A 27,702-nucleotide genomic window follows, 5' to 3' on the forward strand; every position below is an offset into this window, starting at 1 on the left:
GGGATGGTGGTGGAACAGGGAGGCACAGGGTCCCCAGCCCGGGTTTGGCCTGGCAGAAGCCACCACACTCACACTGTTGCCAAGTAGAAATGAATCACGCTCGCCACGGGCTGGGCTTAGCATCCCTGTAATTTCATTTTAAAACCTCAATGATCAAGATTAAAAGAAAGCAATAAAACATATGAAATTTGTACTCATGCAGTTTGAAGAGCCCCTCATTCTCCATGTCTGTGGCCTTGACACTTCTTTTGGCATCGCTATTAGTGACATGAGGAGTAATTCACCACTGTCAGGGAATTTGGCTGTTTCATCACCTACATGAGAGACCTGCGTAACTCCATGGTGATTGCTGTCGAGATGAATTATGTGGCTCCTTCCCGCACTTTTTGATTGAACCGGGATAACTCAGATAATGCATTATCCTGTGCCCCTCTCGGAGAGGAATTTGCTACTGTTCCTTGCAGAGCAATGAAAGAAAGATCTCATAGAGGCATTTAAAGTGACATCACCATGCCAGTCCCAACTATTACAATCAGTATGAAGCAATTGCTAGACCAGATTAAATACAATAAAGCTAAATCTCACTGACAATTCTTTCGACTGTGTAGAGCTGGTTCTAATTGGTCATCAGACTCTTAGAAAAGAGTAGATGAAGCCGTGCCCAAAATGTAGCTGATAAAATTTGCTTTATAATTTCATATTCATAACTGCCAGTGGGAATCCGCTGGCTTTGCCAACCGTGCCTCCCCCTATTCACTCACTCAGCTTATTGTTGCATGCCTACTAGACGCCTGGGTTAAGCACTGGTGATTCAGCAGGAGGCCAGACAGATGTGGTGTTGCTCTCCTCGGGGTCACAGTCTGTTGGGAGACAGAAAGTACATATTTTCAAGTGTGATGAATATTAGGAAGAGGACATACAAGATGCTCTGGAAGCTTTTCACGGGAGAGGAGTCCAAAGTCTTCCTAAAAGAAATGATGCTTAAACTGAAACCCAAAGGAGGAGGCTGGGGAGGGAGTGCCTTCTGGAATGCAAAGCCTGCCTCCGGCAGGCAGGAAAGGCAGGGCAGAGGGGAGAAACTGAGAAGTCCATAACGGGAAGGGCACAGGCAGGGAGGGGGAGACTGGTGCAAGCTGAGGTTTCACTGATGCTCCAAACTGAGCCATGAACAGCAAACCAAGAGAACACAAACCAAAGGTCTGGGCAGCCTTCTCACATATATCATATTCTTCTGATATAATTCTAAAAAGAAGAATTATATCAATATAATTTATATCAATAAGATTTTATTCTAGTATGATTCTAGAGACATGGAGAATCTTTAAAAATTTCTTATGGATTGTACCAGATATATTGAGTGTGTGTGTGTATATGTATATATAATATTGTATATATACATACATTATATATGTAGCGTAAATAACTGTATTCTTATTAGACTATTTTAAAATTATCACTATTTAATCTATAGTTTAAATGAAAGTAACAAAATGATCATACTTGTACCAACTGTGTAGCTAAAGAAATACATTGTTGTAACTTTTAAGATCCTCCTCAACACGTTCCCTCTCCTTCATTTTCATTTATAATTTTACCACATAAGTGCATAATACTAAGTTTATTGTTTGTGTGTTTCCCTGAATTTTATATAATTGGAAATATATTCTATGTATTCTTTCGAGACTTTTATTTTTGCAGAAAATATGTTGGGATTCATTCATGTTGATGTGTAGACATTTCCTTTTCATAGCAGTAGAATAGAACTTCAATTTACAGCTAAATTTCAATTTATGGTGAGAGAGGCTAAATGATACGCATTTTGAAAATCTATAGGCAATTCTCACATTTTTTTTTTATTTGCTAGTTTCTCTGACCTGCTTCACCCATCTTTACAATAAGTAGCAATGGAGCTGATAATAAGCAATAAATTTGCCAAGTAATAATCTGGTGTTTGCAAAAGGCTTTGTACTTTATGTCACACAAGCATATTGTTGCATTTAATCCTCACCACAGCATAGAACGTAGTCATGCCCCAAATTTCCAGTTTGACAAGTGAGGGAATTGAGATCTAGAGAGATGAGGAGACTTTGTTAGGGGCAGAAAGGTACAAAATCCAGTGATTTTCTCTCTCCTCTGCATCGCCAAGTATTAGGCAATGGGAAGTGAAAACAAGGACGGACTAAAGGCTTGAATGATTTGAAAACTTTGTAAACAGTTTTTCCTGATATTTCATCATCTCGTTTTAACCTCTGAGTGTGACTACAAAGACAAATACATTCTGATTTAATCCCCAAGTCTTCCGTGCACCCTCGCTTCTGGCCTTGTAAGGCCTCAGAGAAAAACAGCGTCACAAACTGCCGTGCGATGCTGGCTGTGTGGAAAGCTATGGTCAGAACTTGCTTTCTGTCCCTTTGTGGAGCCTTGGAACGTTTAGTGAGGAGACGAATTTGCCAAAATGCCTTGTACTTTGAAGTTCCCAAAGTGCTTTCACGCTCTTTGTTTTTATCTATTTCGCACAACCCAGCAGGCGTCCCAGGTAGCGTTGGCTCCGTGGCGCACCTGGACTTGGCAGGCATTAAATGACTGCTCAGGGAGGTGAGGGCGCCAGGGGCCACGTCCTTATCAGGACCGAGATGGTCTTCCTCCTGATCCAGTCCTCATTATAGCATGCTGCGTCCCCACCCGAGAGTGTTTCCAGTGATGGCACTGCTGACCTTGTGTTTAGGTCATCTCTAAGGTCCCGAATCTCAGCGGCCCACCGAGCTCATCCTAGAGCAGAAAGGGTTTGCTCATCAGTGCAGAAGGCAGGTTTCCCAGGCTGGTTCTGTGGGCCCCAGGCTGGGTCATAGCTGGGTGAGCTGTCGGGGCCATGGAGATGACGTGGAGCATCAACTGGTGTGTCCATCTTACACACCAACCTCTAAATTTGCATCTGTATTTTTTTTATCGTCACCCGTCTACTCCATTTCCTATGTTTTTGAAATATTTTTATCCACTAAACAAACCACTTGAGAAATATGTAGGCTTTGGCCTTATGCGGCATAAACAAATGCCCTGTGAGGCTTTAACACTGCACAGCTCGTGGACGTCCACGGTACTTCCAAGGACGGCCGTGTGTGTGCAGCACAGGTCCTGACAGCCACAGCAGTCCCTTGGCGTTTGAAGCCTTGGATTCACTGCTCGGATTACTCTGGCGAGACCCCAGGGCCCCTTGGCCTATATGATGTGGAGTTCAGCTAAGACAGATTTGATTAAAGTGAGCTGCAAGGTTGGAGACACCAGGTACTTGAGCTACTGAATGAACCTTGTCGCCTGCTCCTGAGCTGAGTGTTAGGGCAGTTTCACTGTTGTCTCTTCATTCTCAAGCAGAATAGTGAGACACGTTATGTGATAAAGGGGTATTTGCCTCTGTGGGGATTTACAAATGTCTGTGGCATCCTTCTCAAATGCCCGGAGTCTGCTCTAGTCATCGACAACATTCTTCAAATGGAAAAACAGGGTATAATCAATGTATACATATACAAGGGTGCCAAAAACATGTGTACACATTTTTAAGAAAGGAAAAAACTGTATTAAAATTGTAATACTCAATATATGCCAATAACAAAAGATGAATACAAGTCACACTTGACTTCTGCAGTTACAAGAAATGCTCAAAGAGGTTCCCATCAGCGTCCAGGCACTTCTGATTACAGCAAACTACTGCCTGAGCAACGTTGACCTAAGTGTCCACTTGTATACATTGCTTTGGCACCCCATATGTCTAACATGAAAAAGATTGCAAGGGACTACTCAAATATAAAAGAAATTGTATTTACTTGGTATGATTATAACAGTGGTTCCCAAGAAGAGTTGATTTTTGTCCCCGGAGGAGTTTTGACAGTACCTAGAGATATTTTTGTTTGTTACAACTAGCCAAAAGGGATGGAGGGGGTGGGGGAAGATGGGGGATGTTACTGCATCTCCTGGGCAGAGGCCAGAGAGGCTGTGAGTCATCCTAAGTGCCCAGGGCCACTCTCTACAACACTTAATTATCCAGAACAAAATGGCAGCAGTGCCAAGGTTGAGAAAGCCAGAATTGGACTATTTTCTCCATTATTCCAAAGTTTTGATATTTTCATAATATATACATTATTACGTGATGTCATTGTTTTTAAGTTTTCATTTTTTCCTCCAGTAAGCTTTGTCATCCTAAAACCATACCGTTATCATCTTTACTTTCTGGAGGATTTTTTTTTTTTTTTTTTTTATGATTTAAGTCACATCCTCAGCTTTCATCAAGGGCTGATCAGGCAAAAGCCAAATGTGAACCGTCTGCATTTTTGGTAAATCTATTGTTGAGGACAGAGTTTACAATATTACTCAGTTAAACTTACATAAAAATGCTCCCCAAATAAATTTTTCTTAGACCTCAGGGCCTTAAACAGTTCATCTGTTTTGGTGAAATGTTATATTTTTTTTACTTTTCGGCAAGAAGTAAATGTGTCTTAGGTGCCAAGAAACAGTGCTAAGTTTTCTCCCCATCTTCCTCATCCCCTCATCCTCTGTACTTTTTTATTCTTCCTGTCTTCTTATGTCTTGTTCATCGCTCTATCTGCACCTAACATGGTACTTTTTGAATTAACTGAAAATGTCCCTTCCTCTTATCTTCATTTCCTTCCCTCCCATTAATTTTTTATGTCCCCTTCCATAGGTTATTTTCTTTCCTTATGGTTTCTATTCCAAATGTTATCTCTTTAAATGTTGCTAATTTATTGTCTCTTTCAGATCATTGCATTATCTCATGTTCCTCTTTGATGTTTTTTTCCGACTCTTTTTTCACAACGAATTGTTGCCTTTATGTGATTTGTAATTTTTGTGTGTGAGTTTATCTTCAATGGAAGTTATTTGTATTTTGTTGGAATTCCATGCATCTTTGTTAGTTGAGGAATGTGTGTGTGTGTGTGTGTGTACTTTTTGAAAGTTATTAGTAGTAACTTAAAAATATATGCCATACTTTACAGTCAAATCTAATATAATAAAGGTATACAATTGTTTGAAGTTCTTTATTATACCATCATAGAAGTAGTAATGGAATGAATTTCCTCTACCTATATAGCTGGGCATTATTAAATAAGAACATGCAGGATATTAAAATATGAGAGCTGAGTGTATGATTTTAAAAAAAAAAGAATTCTGGCCTGGAAGTCACATAGCTCCCTTGTCTTCCTGTTCCCGTGACAGTCATTCTGATGGCCACATGTAGGTGCAAAGGGAACTGGAGTCCATGGCCGTGCAGCTGCTTCTCGGCTGCGAGAGCCGTGTGAACTCAGTGGCCAGCTGTGCCGCAGGCTCCTGAGGCTGATGGAAAGGCCACGTCCTTTCTTCTTGCCTTGTCTCTTCATGAGTGAGCCTCTAATTTGCTGTAGTGCCCCCTTCCCAGCCCTCACCCACACTCACTGCTTCTCTAAAGATGGCGTGGAGATTGGGAGAAAGACCTATGTGCCACTCAAGTGTTACTGTAGCCAGTCCTTCACTAACCATGGAAAAGGAGTGGCCACAAGCTGTGGTCCATTCACGCAGGTCCATTCCTAGTTCCGTGGTATTGAAGTGGCTCCTGTGGCCGCTGCATCCTGCTCCTCTGGTCTCCTACCCGCGGCAACAACCCTCAGTCTGTTTGTTGTGCTCATGAGTTCCAGACCCTCCTCCTTGCATTGGAGCCTCTTTATTTTCCCTTAGTGATGCCTAAAAAATGAAAGTACGAATGAGTATATTACAGAATAACTTGTAAATGTCCATTGCATCCTGTAATTATATGGTGTCCCAAGGAGCCTTTAGTAGAAAAAAACAGTACTTGCCTCCTCCCATGACTGGATAATCTTTCTGCCTGACAGGACAGGGCAGGTTGAGCCAGGCAGCTTGGAGTGATAACAATGCTTCTAGTTCCCCAAAGGCAGTTGCTTCACACCCTGTACACTGTCTCCTGCGCCCGAGAGGCCCCAGCCTGCTCCTCTTTGGGGCAGAACCCCTGGCTTCTGTCCTTTGTGCTCAGGCTGACTGTTGGAGAGCCGGATTTAGCCATTTCTAAAAGTCTCCTCTCTCATTCCTTAAAACTCCCTCATCACAGCCCCTCTGTTTTGTATGAACGAAGGCCAGGTGGTGGTTGGCTGCCCTGTGTTCTAACACCTCCAGAGAATATTGTGTAGGACCCACAAATCCAACTCCAACTCCCGTAAGCAGAAAAGGGAAACTTGTAGGAAAGCTACTAAGGATCCTCTTGATAGTCAAGGAAAAGGTTCTTCTAGGAGAAACGCGTATCAGCAGAATTTCCCTGTCTCCACTCTAGTTCCCTTGGCGTATTTGTGGCATTTCCCCCGTGCTGTGAACTGGTGTCTTCTGCTTCTGCATCTATGCAGTGATCATATGGTTTTTCTTTTCTTTTTGTTGTAGTCTGTCAATATGGCGGATTACACTGATTTTTGTATTTTAAAGCAACTTGGCATTCCTAGGATAAGCTCCACTTGATCATGATGTGTTATCTTTTCTGTATGTTATTGGATTCAATTTGTTAAACTTTTATTAAGAACTTTAAAGTTAAAAAAAAAGAATTTTAAAGTCTATTTTCATGAGGGATATTAGTCTACAGTTTCCTCTCTTGCAATGTACTTGTCTGGTTTTGATATCAGGTTAATACTAGAGTCATGAAATGCGTTGGGAACTCTTTCATTTTCTGCAAAAAAAAATTTTAACCAATCATCTATCGAAGGACACTTTGGTTGTTTCCATGTCTTGGCTACTGTAAATAATGCTTCAACATCGGAGTACATATATCTTTACGGATACATGTTTTCAGATTTTTGGGGTGGATACCCAGGAGAGGGATTGCTGGGTCATATGGTAATTCCATTCTTAATTTTTTGAGAAACCTCCAAACTGTTTTCCATAGCGGCTGTACTAATTTACATTCCCACCAATAGTGTAGGAGGGATCCTGTTTCTCCACAACCTCACCAACACTTGTTGTGATATACACATAATGTATTATAGGAATGCACACTTGAAACCTGTGTAATTTTACTAACCATTGTCACCTCAATAAATTTTATTAAAAGAACATGTTGATAACAAAGAAGTCGTTAGGCTCATTAAAAAAAAAATTTAGCATTGGTATGAATTTTACTTTAAATATTTGACAGATAGATTCACCCGTGAAGCTACCAGGGCCTGGAGTTTTCTTTGTGAGAAGGCTCTAAACTCAATTCCATGTCTTTAGTTTAGGATTAATTAATCTATTGAAGCAATACCACTGAGTATTCTATGGTGCCCCATGTACTGTGAGGTTTCCCCACTCTAATTGGTGAAACCACAAACTATTCCCAGTCCTGTGTGATCTCTACACATTGTTCCCTGTGCTCTGGATGGTTCTTTTCCTAGTCTCAGGGTATTTTCTCACACACGTGCACCAGTCAGGGTTTAGCTGAGGACTCAAGGAGCACACACCGCTGAGCTCTGTGATTCTCTCTCTGTGCCACTCTCTTCTCTCTGATACGCTGCCCAATGAATGTTAGCTGCCTTGACCTCCTTGAACCCCCAACTCCATCTCCTCCACTTAAGGAGATTGCCAGGCCCTGCCTCGGTTCCCCCTCCCTGTATGTGGCCAGAACTATCCAGGCAGTACACTGGGCAATTGTAAGGATCATTTGTTTGTTTCCCTTCTGTCAGGGATCAATTTCCTGTGCTACTTGTTGTCCCATGTCTAAAAACACATGGTTTCACACATTTTATCCAGTGTTTGTAATTGTTTAAAGTGAGAAGGAAAATCTGGTTCTTGTTAACTCATCTCGGTCGGAAGAAGAAATCCCTTATAGTATAGACTAAGAGGACTCTGACCCTTTTTAGAAGCCATGTTTTACTGAGCTTTCAGCCTATCATAACCTATGGGTTTTTCATTTTTTAACATTCAAATTCCTGAAAAGTAAGGCCTTCCTGATCTGGTACTTATGTGATTGATTCAGCAACGTAAAGTCAGCTCTCATATTTATTCTATCAATTCTCTTCATATTAAATTTGGTTCTTAGGTATTTTGAATCTTGTTTCTGCCATGCATTCTACTATCTCATTTAGTAAATGATATTTATCAGTGCCAATTATGTGCCCAGCATTGTTCTAGATGATACAAGGAATACAAACACTGTTCTTCTTCTCACAGAGCTGACATTTTGGGAGGAACACACAATAAACAGATTAAAAACAGACACACAAACGAATTATTTCCGATAGTGCCGCATGCTGTGAAGAAAACAAAACTGAGTACTGTGGTAGAGAATAACCAGGGTCAGGGAATAGCTGCTTTAATTTAAGTTTTCAGGGAAGTTCTGTGTATGGGTTCCTGGTTGCAAACAATAGAAGACAACTTGCTTCACGTAAGCTGAAAAGACATTTTGGGGAAGAGTTCCAGGTAGCTAACGGCACTGACACCTCAGCAGCAGAACCAGTTTCCATAGGACCCAAGGGAAGCAAAGCACAACGAAGATAAACTGACACGGTCGTCTGCAAAGCACCTCACACTGACGTGCCAGGGCCGCTGCTAATGGCACCACCGCTGGATGCCATCGCCGGGATGAGCTCCACTGACCTTAGATACTGAAAATGTCCTACTGGACTCTCATGGCACCAGAGCTGCCTAAAAACTGCCCCTGCCCCTGTGCGTCACTCTCTTGAGATTTGAAACCCAGGGTCAGGAACGATTGGCTGCATTCAAATCATGTGCCCATGACTTAGTTCTCACAGGTCGGGAAAGAGAACACCTGGCCCCCAGGAGTCCCAATGGTGGGAGTCCCAATGGTGGGAGTCAGAGGTGTTCCGTTGTCAGGCAGATAACAGACAATGTCTCTACAGTCTCTCTAAAAAGGCGACATTTGATGTGATAACTAAATAATGAGAAAAGTCGGACATATGAAGATCTGAAGGAAACACATTCTAGATCCAGAGAACAGCAGGAGCGAAGACGAAAGCAGGAATAAGCTTGGTGTTTGCCTGGGACATAGAGTCCCTAGGGGCTGGAGCACAGTGGACAAGGAACAGAGAGTCAAGACATGAGATCCGAGGGGTGGCAGAGGCCTGACATGTCCGGAAGACCATGTGAGGGGATTTGCACGGTGTTTTCATTGCACAAGGAAACCATCGGGGCTGGAGGGTTATAGGCGTCTGAGGGACGTGAACCCTCCTGGTGGGGTTCACTTCAAATTTAGAAAACATTTGTTTTCTCTTTTTACACTAGAGTGTAAAAATGTTATAGATGTTTAAACATTCAAGAATTTTCGAAAAAAATAATTTAAATGTCATGCATTCTTTGATACTGTTTTCATTTCTGCTTATTCTCTTCAAATTTTGCCTATATGCATACTTGTTTTATATCTCTGCCCATTGTCCATATACCTGTATGTTTTATTGAACCTTTTCACCGAATGTCATATATTATGCACATCTAACCCTAGGAGTGGTGCTGTATTGACAGGAAGCAAAGTGTCTTCCTATACTTTCTTTAGGATGAACATGGAGGCTCACAAGATACAAAGCGTTATTTCAAATGTAATACATATTGCCATGGAGCTTCCTGAAAGAGTGGCATTGATTTATAAGGTTACCAAAGTCCATGGGTATATTCGTTTCACCAGTTATATAACTGCTGGTTTTACAGAGGGAATCTGATCCAGGTTGCTCTCATTTTCCTTTCTCTGATAACTGCTGCCGCCCATGCTCATTGAGGCCACAAGGAAGCAGTGGGCGGGGCAGTAGGAGGAAGGGAGAGGGCAGGCAGTATTTCTCTGGCCCAGCCTCCACCTCTAGAATTGTCACATCACAGCCTGCCAGGCCACCCTGCCCCTTCCCTGGGTCTCCTGAAGTGTTTCCCCGGTGGTGTCTCCTTTTCTGTAGCTCCCCTGATGGCTCCATGCCTCAGGGCCTGGGTCTCAGTGCCCTCCTCCCCCCATGATTGCCCCCATGTCCTCTGTCTTATTTGAGAGGTAGTTTCTCCTCCTTTCTCTGCTTCCAGAGTCAGATGATCAAAATGAGGAGCATTCCCACCAGCCCCACAGCTACCAGCTTTGCTGCAAAGAATACTTCCTGGTGATCTTGGTTTTCTTACAGAGATTCAAAGTCATTTATTCATCCAACAACGAATTATTCAGCAATGTATCAGTCAAAATCCCAGCAGGAAACAGATGGCGTACTCGAACTGGGTAACTGAAAAGAGCTTAATAAAGGGATTATTGCAAATACAACCAGAAGTTAAGAAAACTGACAAAGGATGACATCATGCCCAGGGACTAGCAAAGAACAGGAGCTGTTGCCACCTGAAGGGGCAAGAGGAGAGAGTGGTTCCACAGTGATTGACATAAACGGAAATAAAGACCATGGCGGAGTTGGTCAGCATGGTCTCAAGGCAAACAATGCCACGGAGGCTGCCCGTGTTTGGAGAGGATGGAGGGAAGGGTGCAGGTCTTACCAGGACTGTGCAAAATTTTGGTGCCACCTCTTAACTCTTCCTAATGAGGAGGAGATGTCTGGCGAGAGGCAACATTTTGCTGCATCCAGGAGCTCCAAGGGCTAGTATTAGACTCACAGCACGGAGGTGTGGAGGCTGGGCCATGTTGTTACTATTTTGCTGTGTTCAAATCATCCCGTGGCTTCCCCATGACCCACTGTCCCTGGATCAAGAATGTGCATGCCACTTATTTCGAGTATTGGCCCTCACAAGGTGCCGGGAATACAAAGATACATGCTATGGTTCTTGCACTCAAGATGCTTTCCGTCTAGCAGACAGAGATCTGCACATAGCATAGAACACCAAGTACCAAACACCGTGAGAGGAAGATACCAAGGCTCCTAGGGCAGCACAAAGGTTGGGAGGGAAGGCACCCGGGAGAGGTGCCATCTCTCCTGTTGGTGGGGACTCTCTGCTGAGTGCCCTCTGTCCATGATAAAGGAGGTCCGTGGGATGACCACACCCAGACACCCTGGGACTCCTTCCCCCCGCCCTGCCCGTGGCCACCCCCCAAAAAAGGATGAACTTTCTTCCTGCAAACATGACTTTTAAGCACATTGTGTTTCCTCTTTGGTGAATTATTGTTTCTATTCATCATGTATTTTCTTATAAATCTGAATCCAGTTTTTTTTATGTATTATAGATATTATTCTGTCATATTTGATGCAAATCTTTTCCACGGCCTGATTCTTTGCCTTTTAATGCTAGGGATGTGATTTTGCATTGTGTGGGTATTTTTAAAAGTCTGCTTACCCACACCTGTCGTTTGTCAGCCTTTTCTGTTGAGCTTGTTTATGTTGCTTTATGGCTGAGAACATTCCTCCACAGAGCTACATTCTATTCTAGCTTCTACCAGACTTTCATACAATTTGAATTATTTAGTACTTTTAATATATTTGAGGCTGATTTTGCATGTTCTTTAACACATGGGCATAAATGAATTCTCCCCCCAAATGTTATAATATTTTCTATATTTTCATCCAATTATGATAAAACTTGGAAGTCTAAGTCTGCCGCCCCCACCACTAGAAGCTTCCTTTGGGAGTTGCACTAATTCATGAATCAATATTCGTGGTGATGCCCCTGCCCCCACCCACTTCGTGGTGTCTATGTCTCATAGTCCGTCTCTCGTTCCTGCCAGAGGTGGTAAGTAAGCTTCACGCAGGCAGGGATCACCTGTACATCCCCACCGCTTAACAGAGTACCCGACACATTGTTTGTTTGGCACCGTAAACATTTGTTGAATGAATGAATAAAAAGGAAGAAGGAATTAAGTAGCTGAGAATCCACCCATCCTTTTAATATTCATCTTTCTGTAAGTCCACACAGAAAACATGAAAGACTCAAATGCTACGTAAGCCACCTGACTCACCTTATTTCCTTGATCCACTAGTCTAGCCACCTTGTCAACAGAGAAAATTATGTTAGGCTTAATGCACCCCTGGGAGATGCCCACTGACTGCCAATAATCACTGCTCTCTTGTCTAAGTGCTCACAAAATATCTGTGGAATAATATTTGCTAGAACCTTGACTGCAATCATGGTGGGGATGGATTCTTGACTTCCAGAATCCATCCCCACCATGCCCTCCCCTCTTTTTTGGAAACAAGGATATGGACCATGTCTTCCTCGGCTTGGTATCCCCTTTGCTAAGCACCATTCTAGAAAATAAAAAGTAGTTGCTTAATGAAAGTTTAATAAATGAATGAATGAATGAAAAATGACTGGTTATTATCAACAAAATCTTCTAGGCAGCTTAAATGAAATTATCTAACTTAACATGTAACTATGAGTAACGCATGCCAACAAATCGGCCTGTTCCGTGGTCCTTCTGGGAGGGATGTACAGGGAGTCCCGAAAGAGCTCACTGAATTAGAGGGATTCCTAGAGAGGCAGAAACACGAGCTCATCCCTGAAGGGAGTTCTGACATCAGGGAAAAGTGCTGCCTGGTCAGTGTGACAATCCTCAAGTTTAGGTCCTTTGAGCAAGCTGTGACCTAAATGTCACAAATGGCAAATGTTTGCAGAGATGCGGCTTCAATCCAACTTTCTGTTGTTTGAAAGGCCTTTTATTTTATTCCTTTGTTGTTAAAACAAGAAAGAAAGAAAGCTGTGGGTGTGTCACGACTTCTTCCCAGGTCTGACCACTTGTGCAAGGGTCAAGTTGAATCACTAGTCTCTGGGTATGTAGGAAGTATATTTTAATATTAAAACAAAGTGTATTAGCAAGTCATCTGCCTTAGAATATTTAACTTCATTATTTAAAGTTAGTGCACATAGGTGGTGTTTAGTAGTATTTGTCATCAAGCAGAATTAAGCTAATATTACTGAAGGTCAGGCTGAAAGTCATCCAGTTTAATGAAGCTTCAGTATGAAATTGGAATGAGTAAATTTGTATTGGAGAATCAGATAAGCAGCGCCCAGTCTCACAGGAGGAATGAATGCAATGTTAACTCAGCCTGCATTCTGTAATGTTGCATTCTAACCAAGAGTACCTGTTGGCCTGGAGAAATCTCAGCCCCAGTGAAGATAAAGAACGTGTGCTCAGAGTAAGTCTGCCATTCCTCAGGTGACCAGTGACAGGGTTCAAGAGTGAGTCCCACTGGCTCTCGTGCCCAACTGCACACCTCTCTGTAGGACATTACAAAACCGGGGGTCCATGGGCTGTAGTTTGCTGGCACCTGCCCTATATTCCCAACCTCTTCCAACAATATTTTGTCAGCCAGACCTTCCTCTCTCTCTCCCCTCCCCATCCAGTTTGAATTCCATGGCCTGTCTTTCTAATCATACCCTTGCAGATAGACTTGCCTCCTCGAGCCTCCCTCCCTTGTACTGACTTGACTAAACCAAAACCCCGGTTACATTGCAACTCTACCTACTAGGTGCTTATGCCCTAATGGCATGGCCACACAAACACCCAAATGTGGCCAGAAAATAACAGCTAAACATGTTGACTGATTTGACTTTAAGTTCATGGCCACTAACCTCAAATAGTCTTTGATATTGCCTGGCACTCATTCTGGTTCCATCATTTTGTCATGTTCCCAGGTGGCCAGTTCATGTCTTCCGTTTCTTCAAACCTCCAACTTCTTCTCCCCCCGTTTTGTTGTCAGCTGTTGGCATCGCTTCCTATTTCCCAAGAAAGCAGAAGTGATTCTCCCAACACTACATCCAAACACTACTTGCCTGTGCCCATGTACTCAAACTTTAGACCCCATCCTCTCTGACTACTCAAGGACGTTGTCCCAGCAAGTGTCCCCTTTCTCCTCCAGTGTCATCAAGTGTTTCCTCTCTACTAGATAGTTCTCGTCAGTGTACAAGCATTTGTCATTTCCCCATTTGAAAAACAAACAAACAAACAAACAAACCAAAAAACCCTCACTTCTACTGCACCTCCATTTATGTCTTTCCCTTTACAGCAAAACTTAAGAACTGTCTCTTCCCACTGTCTGTAGTTTCTCTTCTCCCGTTCTCCCTGAAGCCCGCTCTGCTCAGGCGGTCCCCACCTCTCTCCACCCAGACTGCTCCAATCGAGTCACCAACGACTCCACATTTCTCAGCTGCAATGGCAGTGCGTGCTGCTCACCTAACTGATCTGTCAGCACCTTTTCTATCTGTGCACTGGAGGGTCCACTGTGCGTCTGAAGAATGGAACGGGGCTCCGGTTTTATGAAATCAGATTTGTGGGATATGAACACACCGATCTATAGAAAGATGTCTTATAGCTACTCCCCCATCATCGTTCTCTGAGTTAACGATGATTTATGACAGAGCAGTAGTCAGGAATGTTAATTGGCTTCATTGTAGTACACTTAGAATTCTTGCCAGGGACTGGATTGATGGGGGGAAAGTTTTAAGGAACAGTGAAATTTTTGTTTTCCAACTGAAACAGCTCTCCCGCTTATCTCTCTCTCAATATTTGGAATCAAAGAGTAGTACTAGACTTGGAATACAGCTTAGAGAGCCACTAGCCAAACCTGGGCAAGTCCACAAAGGTTACATGACCTTCCCAAAGTCTCACAGCTAATTAGCAACTCATTTGGGGGAGGGGGGCAGTGCTAAAAAAATGTATACATGTTTTAAGAGATGTTATCTATGCTCAAGCAGGAGTTCACCATAATCAGAAGTGTCTGGATGCTGATGGGAACCACTCTGAGCACCTCTTGTAACTGCAGAAGTCAAATGTGATTTGTATTCATCTTTTGTTATTGGTCTATATGAAGTTTTACAATTTTAATAGTTTTTCCTTTCTTAAAACGTGTACATTTATTTGGCACCGTCTGTAGAACCTGAACATGTCACCCCCAGTCCTGTTTCCTCTCTCACACTTGCTGTTGACCCACATCCTTACACTTCTCTCGATGTCCACATTCTGCAGTGAGACTTTTAATCCACTTTTCGAGGAATCCTATTATTCTGCTGGACTCTGCGGGGTCTTTGAGTCCACCATCCTTTCTAACACACTTGCCGCTGACAGCTTTTCTAACAGTGTTTCCAATGTGTACATTCCGTACTGATGCATTTCATTCACTTTTCAAGGAGCCCTGTTGTCCTCCGGGATGGTTTGGGGTCTTGGGTCCATCAAGGAACATAATTCACTTATCAAGGCTAAATCTGACTGTGGCTTTCATTTGTTGTTTTGCCTGAAAGTTGTAAGAGAGACATGCTTGGCAGATTCCCAGTGTGCATTCCAGGGCCAAACACTTAAAGATGTTCTCGGTTGGGCAACGTTTGAAAATACAGTCCCAACATAAAATTCTAGACTGGCTACTTCTTTAGGCATCAGTCAAATGCAGTTGTAGTGCTCCCACTCTGGACATTGGGGAGCCTGTGAACCCCCCTGCAGGTTGTGACAATCTTCTGAGCCCTGCCCGAGTTGTTTTACAGGGAAATTGTTTTTGCATTTATATGTATAATCAGGAAAATGGCAGGAGAAATGAGGCATTCCCCCTCCCCAACACACAAATGACAGACCTTTTAGGAAAATTATAAGTAAGGACCCGGTAATGGGATAAACTGGTTCCAAGAACAAAGTAAAACTTGCTGGAAGCTATTAGCATACCTAGAGGAAGACTGTGTCAACTTAAAAAGGGGTTCTTGATAGCAGCTACAATGATAACTAATACTTAACTCTGTGCCAAATACTGTGGACGTATGTATCACATAATGTGTATTATTACATTTAATCCTCACAACTCTACAAAATAGGTACCATTATGGATGAGAAACCCGAGGCACAGAGACATTAAATAGCTACCAAGGTCACACAGCTAATACAATGGTGGGATAAGATTTGAACCAGGGATATCCTGACTCTGGATTCTTCACTCTTAACCATTGTATGCCCTGCCTTTCTGGAAGCCACAAATTAAAGAGCTAGCAAACCCCCTCAGCAGAGCCAGATGGAGACTTGGGGACAAACTATTTCCCTCTAAACAACCATACTGGGACAACCACCCCTTCAGTAGAGAGGAGTTCCTCAAGCTTTCTCTGTTAAGGAGGGATTCTTCATAGCATCCATTTCTCTGAAGCTCCTCTGATGAATCCACTTTATGATCATTATTTGGTCTCTCATGGAGCACAGCCTCATGGGAGAATGGACCTCAACACATGGACGTTCCAAATTTTGACTCAGACACCGTTGGGTTTGGTTAATGTGAGTCTGGCAGCACCTGTGCATTCACTTTCCGGATGCTGATAGGTCAGAGGCAGAGCTAAGAGCCAGGGGCCCAGTGTAGTTCGCACGTGCCACCCGGGGAGATCCAGGTGCCGATGGCTCCTCCAAACGGCAGACATCTCGGCATCACAAACGTTTTCCTTTGAAGTTTCAACTGTCCTATCTTCCTTATTAGATCAGTGGCTTCTTGATGGGAAGGACCGTGTGTTAGACGTCATGGTGCTCCCGACCGTGTTTGGCATGGCCCTGCCCACCCCCCTAGGAAATCTCAGTGTGCTACAGCTGACTTCCAGCTGCCAGAGCTGCATCTCGGTGCTGAGGGTTCCTCCCACCCCCCAGAACTGCAGAAGGCACACTGCCGGCTGGAATCATCTGACAATTATTCTATCCCCTCCCAGTAGCCTTCAACCAGCGAGTGGGTGTATATGCGTATACACCTCAGCACTCTTTCCTGCTCACGTGGGATAATTCAAGGCTCTGTGTTTGTTGCACTGATTCCTAAAGGATTAAGTTCCAGTCACCCACACTGGTGCCTAGCCTAATAACACGCCCTTCCTGGCTGTTCCCCAATCCCGGTTTTACTTCTCTACTACTCTGGAACATCCACGTCCTGGAATGCTTGTGTCATGGTCAGCTGTGGCGGGAACACAAACTCAGACGACACGGGGAAGGCAAGGAACAGGTACAGAATGCCTGTCGAGCCCAGCCAGCATCGTGCTAGGATTGTTGTAGGTGTGATTCCTTTCATCCTCGCCACAGCCGTGGGAGACAGGGAGCTACTTCCTGGGGAGAAACCTGAGGCACAGAAGGGGATATCACTCGCTTTCAGCTCTCAAGCTGGATGCCAAACACTCACCGTTCTGTCTGGCATGATGGCCAAACTGTTTCCATTTTACTTACAGTTTCACATTCTGAAATTAAGACTCAAAAATATATGGAATCAATTTGTTGATCTTTCTGGAATAACCTCTGATGATTTGTCATCCTATTACCTATTCTGTGGATAGATCAGCAACGATAAAACATGTATCAACACCAACAAGTGTTTGCAAAACACCTTTCTCCCCTCTGTTCTCTCTTCATGGAGATTGAGATTGTGCCAAAATTAAGGCAGGGAGCGGGCGTGACTCATTAACATCCTGTTCAGCAGGCTGCTCTGTAAAACTCTCCACATACCAACGGGACACACAGGGGAAACCATCAGAACCCACTGCGGTGTCAGGACCGAGACCCACACCTGCGCGCCCGGCATCACTTGCACAAAAACGTTTCTAAGCCAGTGGTGGACAAAGCCTTAATATCCGCAGAGAAAGACACCTCAGTGAAGGTTTGGTGTCTTCTCACATTTGCCAAATAAGCACCCAGATTTTTTTTTTTTTTTTTTTTTAGCCTCAGAGGAAAGCTATAGTTTGTCGTTATTGTTGTTGCTGTTTTCAAAGATCTCTCTGGGGTCAGTCCGTCAGTCCGTTTTGAGCACACACAGAAAGTACAGTCAGTGACATGTTCTTGTCCTCGGACTCTCTGGGGTCTAATAACAGAACTTACCAACCTAACCCTTCCGTTGAACTACAAGTCCTCACTCTCGCCATGACCATGCCTCACTTGGACCTCAGCACTGAGAGGGACTTCCATCGTCACCCAAGGGCAGAACCCTGTCAGTTCTGCTGGCTTCTCAGTGGCAAGTTAGTCAGTGTCCCGCTTCCAGATAGGCCTCAGCTCCGAAAGTCAGACAAGTGGGGTGGAAGGGGGCTCTCCACACAGATCACCTGTGAAGACCGTCCCCCTTGATATGACGAGATAGATGGTCTGTGAGGGCGTAATTTTCCTGGCGCCGCTATTGATTCAACGCTGGGAAACATGCTTAGGTTGCATTAGCTGTCAGCCGAACTAGTGACGGCTCTGTGTCTCCCTGTAACTTCTTCTTTTCCAGCGGGGCTTTTTGTGTGGTTTAGTATTAAAATAGATGCTTCCTAATTAGACAGATCTCTGTCAGGAGGATCAATCTGAGAACTTCTGTGGTATTTCCATATTCGATATCTCTTCACAAATCAGCCCTGTGCGCTCCAGCTTTTCTAAATCATAACTCACGGAATAGCTCCTTAAGCAGGCAACAGCCACATAACTAGTAATTAGTGTCCTGTCAGCTGATATCGGCAGCATTAGTTTTTAGCTGCTGACATCAGCAAGTCCATCATATATTTAAAGCTATAGCTACTCATAATTGTGATGAATATATTTGAACTATCCAATTAATAAGAGGCTCTTTTCTTAAAAAAAAATAAAAAAGAAAGAAAGAAAGAAAGAAAGAAAGAAAGAAAAACGTGTTTAGGTGAAAGTATAGAAAACAAATTAAAATAAGAATTACAAGGTAAATTTCATCTCAAAAATGATTCTGTGAGAGCCCACAGTCCTAGACAGCCTTCCAAGCTTTGGCACAGACATCTATCATAAATCCACAAACAAGTCTGCTCCTTTCTGATTAGAGGCTGGAGTTGTTTGGTCAAGGTTATAGAGAACATCTGTTTTAATGACAGAAGTCAGTAGAAGAGCAGCACTTTCAGCCTCTCCATTTTTATTCACTGATTGCTCATAAAAGAGTTGGTGATCTTTTTTTCAAATATGTTCTGATTAAAAATAAAGCAAAATAAATACTTGATCCACATTCTGAAAGAAAAAAAAAATACCACATAAAGCATGTGTTTATTTGAAAATTCTCAAATGGAGATATTAGAGTAAGTGAACCTTATCTGAACAGTATCTGCAGCTTTTCAAAGGAGTTACAAATTAATATAGCCAAAACACAGAATAGGAAAAATAGAATCATTTTAAAGAAATTAAATATGAAGGAAAAAATACCTATTTTGTTGTAAAAGCTATTTCATACTTAGGAAATAATCAAAGAAATAATAATTTTCTTTGAGAAATGTACTTCATCTGGTATTTAACTTATTCTATTCCCCCCAAAATACTACCAAAGTGACATCTATTTTTAGACTTTGTTCTGAGGTTTTGCACCCAGCTGATGATTGCTACACCTGCAAAGCCTTACCTGTCAAATTGAGTTAGCGCGAACCAGATCACAATTGCACTAAACTTATCAACCTCCAGGAAACTCAGCCTGCCGCCACCAAAATACAAGAGCGAAGATTTAATAAAGGAATCCTAAACAGGTAACATTTTTCTTGCTCCACAATTCGAGACAGTGTTTGTTCATCATATAGAATGGTAAATATGCATGTTGGAAATTCAGAAAACAAATGTGTCAGGAAGCATTTTATGCCTCATTAAAAATTATATTTAAACAGTTCCCCAGCTGTAAATTAAAGAAAGGAGAAATTATGTGCCTAAGCTTTCATAAATGTCATATACCAAATTCATAGAAATTAATAAACACAAATCAAGTACAGTATTTTTCATTAAATAAAACAGTAATTCACCAAGTCCAAATGAGAGTTACAGACACTAACACATTATTAAAGGGAACAACGATACTGTATTACAGAAATGTTAGTAGCACATTGGATATGTTGCCTCAAATGGACAGGAATAAGAAATAGCATGTATATTTTATGACATAGATAATTTTTCTTCCTCATTTAATCTACCCCCCCCTTTTTTTTTAATATAGTTTAACCCTTCCCCGGGGCAACAAATGCTATCAGTGCGTGTCACAAACCAGTTCAGGACGATGCAATGGCAAAAACCGGGGTGATGGATAATAAGGAATATTTATGTATATTTGGTCAAGATTAGGGTATAAAGTGCTGATCCTTCGCTACATTTTCTTATTTGTCGACCTGCACAGTCATCTAACCCTGCTTACATGTTTGAAAAGAGCGTCCGGACAAGGGGGAAATTTGTAATGGTGCTTTGTAATTACCTGCTGCGGATTGGAACCCAGGAGCTCTCTGTGCCCTGTGGTCTAGTGCCAACTGGACTGGACAGGGAGATGAAGTGCTGAGATGAGGAAGGGGCAGAGAGGAAGGTGCTTTCTTTATTAAAAAGTAGCCTTTTCAGATCATAGAATTTATGTTTGTTATACAATTTAGAAAATAGAGAAATAGATTAAAAAGTGAAAAATCACTGATCATCTAACTTCTCAGATATCATTTTTAAATTTAGGAGTGTTTCTTCTGGCCTTTAATACATGTATATGTATATGTGTATATATATATTTGAAGTAATATTATATCCTGCTTTTTTTGTGGGCATGTTTCATCTATTAGGTATTCCTCAAACCTAGTATTGTATTGTATTCCTCAAACCTAGTATTGTATGTACTGTCCTCTGTTGAGCCATACCCAGGAAGTCGCATGACCACGAACAAGGTGGCTGTCGGCAGAGAAGGCTGAAGAGACCGTCCACTGCAGGCTGTCTAGAAGGTGAGGTAGTGAGACGCTCTGAATGGGATCTGGCTGAGCATCCCTGGTCACGTGAAGATCTGGAAGAAAGGCAGTCCGTGCAATGCCTGTGTTAGGCAGGAACCTAGTATGTCCAAGAAGCAGATGAAGAGCAGTGTGACTAGAAGGGAGCAAATAGGGAGAAGAAGAGTAGGACATGAGCCAGTGAGGTGACGGCAAGACGTTTGAAATTTACGCTGAGTACCAACAGAAGACTGGGGAATTGAAAGAAGGGACATGACTGGAATTGAATCACGTTGTAAGTTCTCTCTGGCTGCTGTTGGAAGCTGAAAGACCAGTGGGAAGCCATTGCAATCAAATGCGTAAGAGATTATACTAGGTTGGACTGTGTTCGTAGCTGTGAAGGTAGTAAGAACTGGTTGGATTAAGGATATATCTGAAGATAAAACCAATGAGATTTTGAATGATGGATTGGCTGTGAGGTGGAAGGAAAGAGAGCCGTCCAGGATGATTCTACATATTTGGCCTCGGCAACTGATAATGGAGTTGCCTTCACATTATTTTAATGGAGTTAGGAAGCTTCTGGAGAGGAAAAAGTTGTGTGTTGGTAGGGGAAAAAGGGAAACCAAAGGTTCTGCTTTGGACAAGTTGAGTTTGAGATACTTATTTTACATTCAATGAAGATGTCAGCTAGGGGCTTGGAGCTGGGTCTGCCTTTGGCTGTCATCAGAGGGTGCCTGGCATGTATCGTTCCAAGAATGAATGAGGTCATAGGATGGCCAGCATAAAGAGAAGACGGAAAATGAAGAGGATGGAGGGCTGAACTCCAGGGAACTTGAACTTTTATATATCACAGAGGTATGCAGTAAGAATGATTATGGGTGACCACTGATCTAGGAGGAAAGACCAGGGGAGAAGTCATAGTATCCAAGAGAAGAAAGTATTGCAAGAAGGAGGGAGAGATCCTGTGTCAAAAGCTGCTGAGAAACTAAAATGACAATTTCCCATTAAATTTGGCAGTGAAATGGTGAAGATCATAACCTGATTTAGTTGGTAGAGGAGAAAATATTAGATGATGGAGTGGAAACAGTGAATCTAGAAATAAGATTAAGAGAATTCCCTTCTATTCATATTATAATTCACTGTTTTTAAAAAATCTTAAATATTTAATTTTATCCCAACAAATTTCTTTTGCATCTGCTGAGAATGATTTTTCTCTTTCCATCTGGCAATGCTGATTACATTCAGATATTTTACGATGTTGAAACATCCTTACATAATGGGAAAACTCCATTTAATTATGATATATCCTTTATATAGATTTATACATATATGTATGTTGAATCAGTTTTTTCTTATTTTACTTAGGATTTTTCTGTCTATGTTCTTTAATGAGATACGATTGTTATATTATCTTTTCTTAGGCTCTCCCTTTCTAGTTTTAGTTTCAAAGATATACTCGCTGTATAAAATGAATTAGAAAACTTTTCAACTTTTTCAGTTATCTAAAAGAATTTATATAATCCTAGAATTATTTGTGTATTTCCTATAAAACTGTCTGGGTCCAGGGTTTTTGTTCGTGAGGAGGTTAAGGAAGATATGGAGAATAATCCTTTGCAGATTCTATTGCTATAGTGGTAACAGGTTTATTGTTGTTATTTATTTTTCTTCTTCTTCTTGAGTCAATTTTAAGGATGCCATTTCTTTCCTATTTGCTCTCAGATCATTTCTCTGCCTTCCTACTGCAAACCACATTTCGGAGAATCCCTACCTTGTTAGCTAGTTTGGGTCACTGATAAGCACTGCCCGATAGTGGGCAAGAGGAAGGGAGAAGCCAAGCCATCTCTCCTGTCCCCTCTGCCTCCAGCAGTGGCTGTCTCTTCTGAAGTTCCAGCTCCCAGGAAACAGCTTTGCCCTGGTGTCTAGCTTCTCTCAGTCCCTGCCACAAATCCAGCTCCCAACGGTAACCCTGGTTCTTACTTGTCAGTAACACCAACTCGCCCCTGGTCCTAGTGGTATCATAGCTTCCTGACAGCATTAATCTCAGGGTTGCCTCACTACCTGCTGTTGCTCTTTGAAGTTCTCCTTTTGTAGTGAATGTCCAGCATTAAATTCCTTTTATTGGACTACCAATAAGCAGAGGCTCGGTTGCTCTGTTTTCATGACTGGACCATAACTGATCCAGATAGTTTATATTTTTATAAAAAATAATCTACTTCATCTGGGTTTTCCAGTTTATTGACATACATGTGAAAAATTATTGGCATAGTATTTAATAACTGTGTGTAGGATCTCTGCCATATCATACTCATGTCCTCTTTTTCATTCCCAATATTATTTGTCTCTCTCTCTCTCTCTCTCTCTCTCTCTCTCTCTCTCTCCCAATCTTGCTAAAGATCTGAAAATATATCCAGTTTACCATTTGAACCAAAAAAATGGTGGCACAGGATGGCCCGTTAGCTCAGTAGGTAAGAGCATGGTGCTGATAACACCAAGGTGGCCCATTCGATCCCCACATGGGCCACTGTGAGCTGCGCCCTCCTTTAAAAAAAAAAAACAGAAGTGATAGCAGGAGCACTATACTATGTATACCGGCTCGATGAACAAAAGTTATCTCTGGAGCGATGAGAAAGAAGATAATATTGGTTGTCTGTGAAAGACAAATTGAATGGCCAGACAAAAGAAATGGAAATAAAGTTTTTAATTACATACCAGTTCATACATTTTTAATTTTGAACCATGTGAATGACTCGCCTAATCAAAGGATTAGACTTAAAATAGTGTACAAGAGCAGGTTTTAGACTTGCTTGCCTTTCTCTTGTTTATTTGTTTTAAATATTATTAATTTCTGCTCTTAAAATTGTTATTATTTTTCACCTTTCACTCTACCTGGGTTTACTCTGTTCTTCTAGATCAGTTGTTTTCAGTTTTCTTTTTGATAAATGAATTTAAGACTACAATTTATCTTTAAATATCATTTTACCCAAGCTTAGTTTTTTTTTGCAGGTGGTAATTTCATAGTGTTCATTTCTAAATATTTTATTATTTCCACTGTGATTGTTTTCTTAATCACTGGATTAAGTGTATCTTTAATATTCCAAACATGTGTGCTTTTTAGATTTTATTTTTATGGTTGATTTCTAATTCAAATGTACCATGACAATAGTTTGTGGTCTACATGGTAACTTTACTTAGAAATTTATAAATGGACCATTTTGTATGGTCCATTTTATACAAGTTCCACTAGTGCTTGAAATCAAAATGTATGTCCTAGGTATTAGTTGGATATTAGGGGTGTGTGTGCGCGTGCACATGAACTCAAACTTGATAACTTTATTTTTCAAAATTTTATTTCCTTGTAATTTATTCTTATTGATCAATTCACTTTTAATATGTGTTCAAATAGCCCCCTGTATTTTGCAAAACTGTCTTTATGATTGTCACTTTTTGCTTGCCTAATATCAAAACCATGTTGCTAGCTGTGTAGAAATTCATGATAATTGTATTTTTGGTGGATTGATATTTATATAGTGTCCCATTTTTATTTTTATTAATGCTTATATTCTATGTTTTCTGATATTAGTAAGTCTATACTATTTGGTGTGTGTATGTGTGTGTGTGTATTTGCCTGGTATATCTTGTTCCATTCTTTCTTTTCAAATTTTCAGAATCTTTTTAAGCTATGTATCTTGAAAGAAGCATGGAACTTAACTTTTAAAAAATACAATATGATGAATGAAAGAAATAAAACTGTCTCTATTTTCAGGTAATGTGATTATATAACTAGATAATCCAAAGTAATCCACCAAAAACAACAACGACAAAGCCTTTCAGGACTCACAAGTGAGTGCAGCAAGATTGACATGCCAAAATCAATTTCATTTCTGTATACTAATAGCAAACAAGTAGAAACCTAAATTTAAAAAAAATGCAGTACCATGTATAATTGTTCCAAAGAATATTGAATATTTAAGTAAATCTAATAGAAACATATAGACTCTGTATGATGAAAATTATGAGATGCTGGTGAAAGAGATCAAAGATGAATAAATGAAGAGACATACTGTGTTCATGGATTGGAAGACTCAACGTAATAAAGATGTCGATTTTCCCAAATTGATATACAAGTTTAATGTGATTCCTATGAAAACACCAATAAAATGTTTTTGTAGACAGAGTTAAGATTATTCTAAAATTTAGATGAAAAAGCAAAGGAACTAGAATAACTATAACAGTTTTGCAAAAAAAGAATGAAGTGGAAGTCTGATTTCAAGACTTATGTAGCTATGTAATCAAGACTGTGTGGCATTGGTGGAAGGATAGACACATAGATCAATGGAGCAGAATAGAGAACCCAGAAAGGAACCCACACAAATATGCTCAACTTATTTGTGAGAAAGGTACAAAAGTAATTCAGTAAAGGAAGGACAGTCTTTCCAACAAACTGGACTGAACCAATTGGATATCCATTAAAATAAAATTTAAAAACCCACCTGAACCAAATGCTATATACAAAGTGACTAAATTAGTTAAAAATGAATCACAGACTTACATTTAAAACTATAAAAGTTAAAAAAAAAAAACAAGAGAAAATCTTTGTGACCTAGAGCTAGGCGGAATTCTTAAACTTCATACCAAAAACACAAATTCATAGAAAGAAAAACTGATAATTTGGACTTCATCAAAATTAAAAACATTTGCTCTCCAGAAGACTCTCTTAAGAGGATAACAAGACAAATTGCAACTTGGGAGAAAATATTTGCAAAATGCATATCTGACAAATGACTTCTATCTAGAAAATATAAAGAATTCTCAAAGCACAGTGGTAAACAAACAATCATATTAGAAAATGGGCCAAAGACATGAACAAACACTCCACCAAAGGGAACATGCAGATGGCAAGTAAGCATATAAAACTATGTTCAACCTCATTAGCCCTTAAGGAAATGTAAATTAAACCCACAATGAGATACCACTACGCATCCATCAGAATGGCTAAAATTAAAAATAATGACTACACCAAATCCTGGGAAGAATGCAGAGAAACTGGATCACTCATACATTGCTAGTAGGAATGTTAAATGCTACAGCTACTCTGAAAAACATTCGACAGTTACTTTTTAAATTAAACGTGTACTTACCATATGATTCAGCAACGGCACTCCTGGGCATTTACCACAGAGACTTGAAAATTTATGTTCATGCAGAAACTTGTACATGATGGTTCATAACACCTTTATTCATAAGAGCCCCAAACTGGGAACTATCCAGTTGTCCTTCTGTGGGTGAATGGATCAACAAACTGTGGCATATCCATGCCAAAGGAGAGTACTCAGCAATAAAAGGAACGCAGTATTGATACATGCAACAACTAGGGTGAAATGCGAGGGAAGGATGAGGGATGAAAAAAAAGGTTACATACTGAATAACCCCGTTTACATAACCCTCTCAAAATAAAATTATAGAGATAAAGACTCGTGGTTGCCAGGGGTTGCGGATGGATGGGAGAGGAAGTGGGTGTGGCTTTAAAGGGGTAGCAGGAGGGAGCCTTATGGTGACAGAACAGTTTTCTGTCTTGATTGCGGTGGTAGTTACAGGAAGTTCTTAATGTGCAGACAGTTTGTTCAGGAATCCTTTGCACTTTGTCATGAAAAAGAGCAAGATAACGACAACCTGAAAACTCCTAGAATGTTTTTGCAACTGAGAAATGTAGTTTCCACGGAAGATGCAGAAACGAGTGTTCTTGGAATTAATCATGACATGGAACCTACAGTATTGATCAATGAGAATTACACGTTAATTTCATATACGTATAGTACATGGACAATAAAAAATCTTCCTTTGGGTTCAGTATGTTAAATGCTGCATACCATCTCTATGAAAAATCAATATGTTAAATATTCCAAACCATTTGTTTGAAAAACATCATTCAATTTACAAGAAGTATGTAGACATTAGACCTTTTATCAACTGGAAGATTTCCTATAACGTTGGTTAGAAAACCATTCTGAAAAGCAATCCATCTAAAATTTTAGGAGGTAAAAGTTTTAGGATTGCTAAGTGTTTTCCCTTTGGCATATCCTCTGGAGTACAATTGGGAGAAAACTCTATCCTAAAATAATGGTTCTCCAATCAAAGAAGGAGTTGGACAGGATTTCTTACCTCAGGTTCTCTCCTGAAATGTTTAATAAATATCCAAAATTTCTAATCAGTTCTTTTTCATATCTACTTATTCTTGAGGATGTTCATTTTTAGTTGGTTCCTATAAATAACTACTCAATTGTGTAAATATCCACAGTCATCCACTGAGGTGAGAAAACTTCAGGACTTTAACACAGCTAAATTTTCAGAAGGGTAAATGCTTTCAGTTCACTCTATCTTATTAATAATTTTCATAAATCAAGTGCCTATTTTATGTTAAAATCATTGTACTACAGTGATGAGGAGTCTTATCTTCTGTTTAACTATTTCATCAAGCTCAGGGAATCAACCATTTCTCTGCCTCACACTGCACACACATTCTCAGGAAATCAAACAAAGGTAACCGGCATGCAAAAAATGCAGTCACTCATTGTTACTTATTCCTTATTTCTACTCAGGTAGTATAACGGGGCCAGGTTAATTTGCAGTAATGAGGAGCTCCCTGGGTTCAGAGTACTCCTGGCTGAGCCACAATTCTGACAACCTGTCTCCAATCTTCCTTCAGAAAGCACCTCAGACGCATTCTTCAATGCAAAGAAGCCCAACTTGCAGCATCAGAAGGAATGTTAGGCAACATTTTCCCCACCAAGAGAATGTTTGCACCAAAGCATTTACTCAATGGCCCCTTTCAATCTGCAAATATAGCCAGTTGTCCTGGATGAGCTCTTTTGTTTCCCAGGGGTGAAATGGTTTTCAGCTAAGACAGCTTATGAATTCTGTTTCATCCGGAGCTCAGACTGAAAGTATCCCTCTTATCGCAAAAGATCCCAGAGTCCTCAAAAAGTTATGTGCTGGATGTAGCGCCTCATTTGAAGACCAGCCTCCTCTGAAGCGCTGGTCTGAACTGAATCTTAAATCTAATGTCGATTCTAACTAAACATGCCATGGAGTCACTGAGCTACAAGCAAGGAAAGCCTCAGTTTTCAACTTTTTGACATG

General features: G+C 41.0%; 2 long non-coding RNA genes across 3 annotated transcripts in view; one reads left to right on the top strand and one right to left on the bottom strand.

Annotated features, from left to right (window-relative positions):
- The window catches only part of LOC141572755 (uncharacterized), a 147,320-nt gene that overhangs the window by 113,979 nt on the left and 5,639 nt on the right, over positions 1-27,702 (top strand). The gene's annotated exons all lie outside the window — the stretch shown is intronic.
- LOC141572829 (uncharacterized) lies at positions 626-26,034 on the bottom strand. 2 transcript variants are annotated; one of them, XR_012498322.1, is made up of 3 exons: positions 25,704-26,034; positions 13,510-13,653; positions 626-860 (listed from the first exon to the last, which is right to left on the bottom strand). It is a non-coding gene; the product is annotated as an uncharacterized LOC141572829 (long non-coding RNA). The 2 variants fall into 2 exon arrangements; XR_012498321.1 differs by lacking the exon at positions 626-860 and adding an exon at positions 5,111-5,724.

The sequence above is a fragment of the Rhinolophus sinicus genome, linkage group LG07, assembly GCF_036562045.2.
Source record: "Rhinolophus sinicus isolate RSC01 linkage group LG07, ASM3656204v1, whole genome shotgun sequence".
NCBI classification, from domain to species: domain Eukaryota; kingdom Metazoa; phylum Chordata; class Mammalia; order Chiroptera; family Rhinolophidae; genus Rhinolophus; species Rhinolophus sinicus.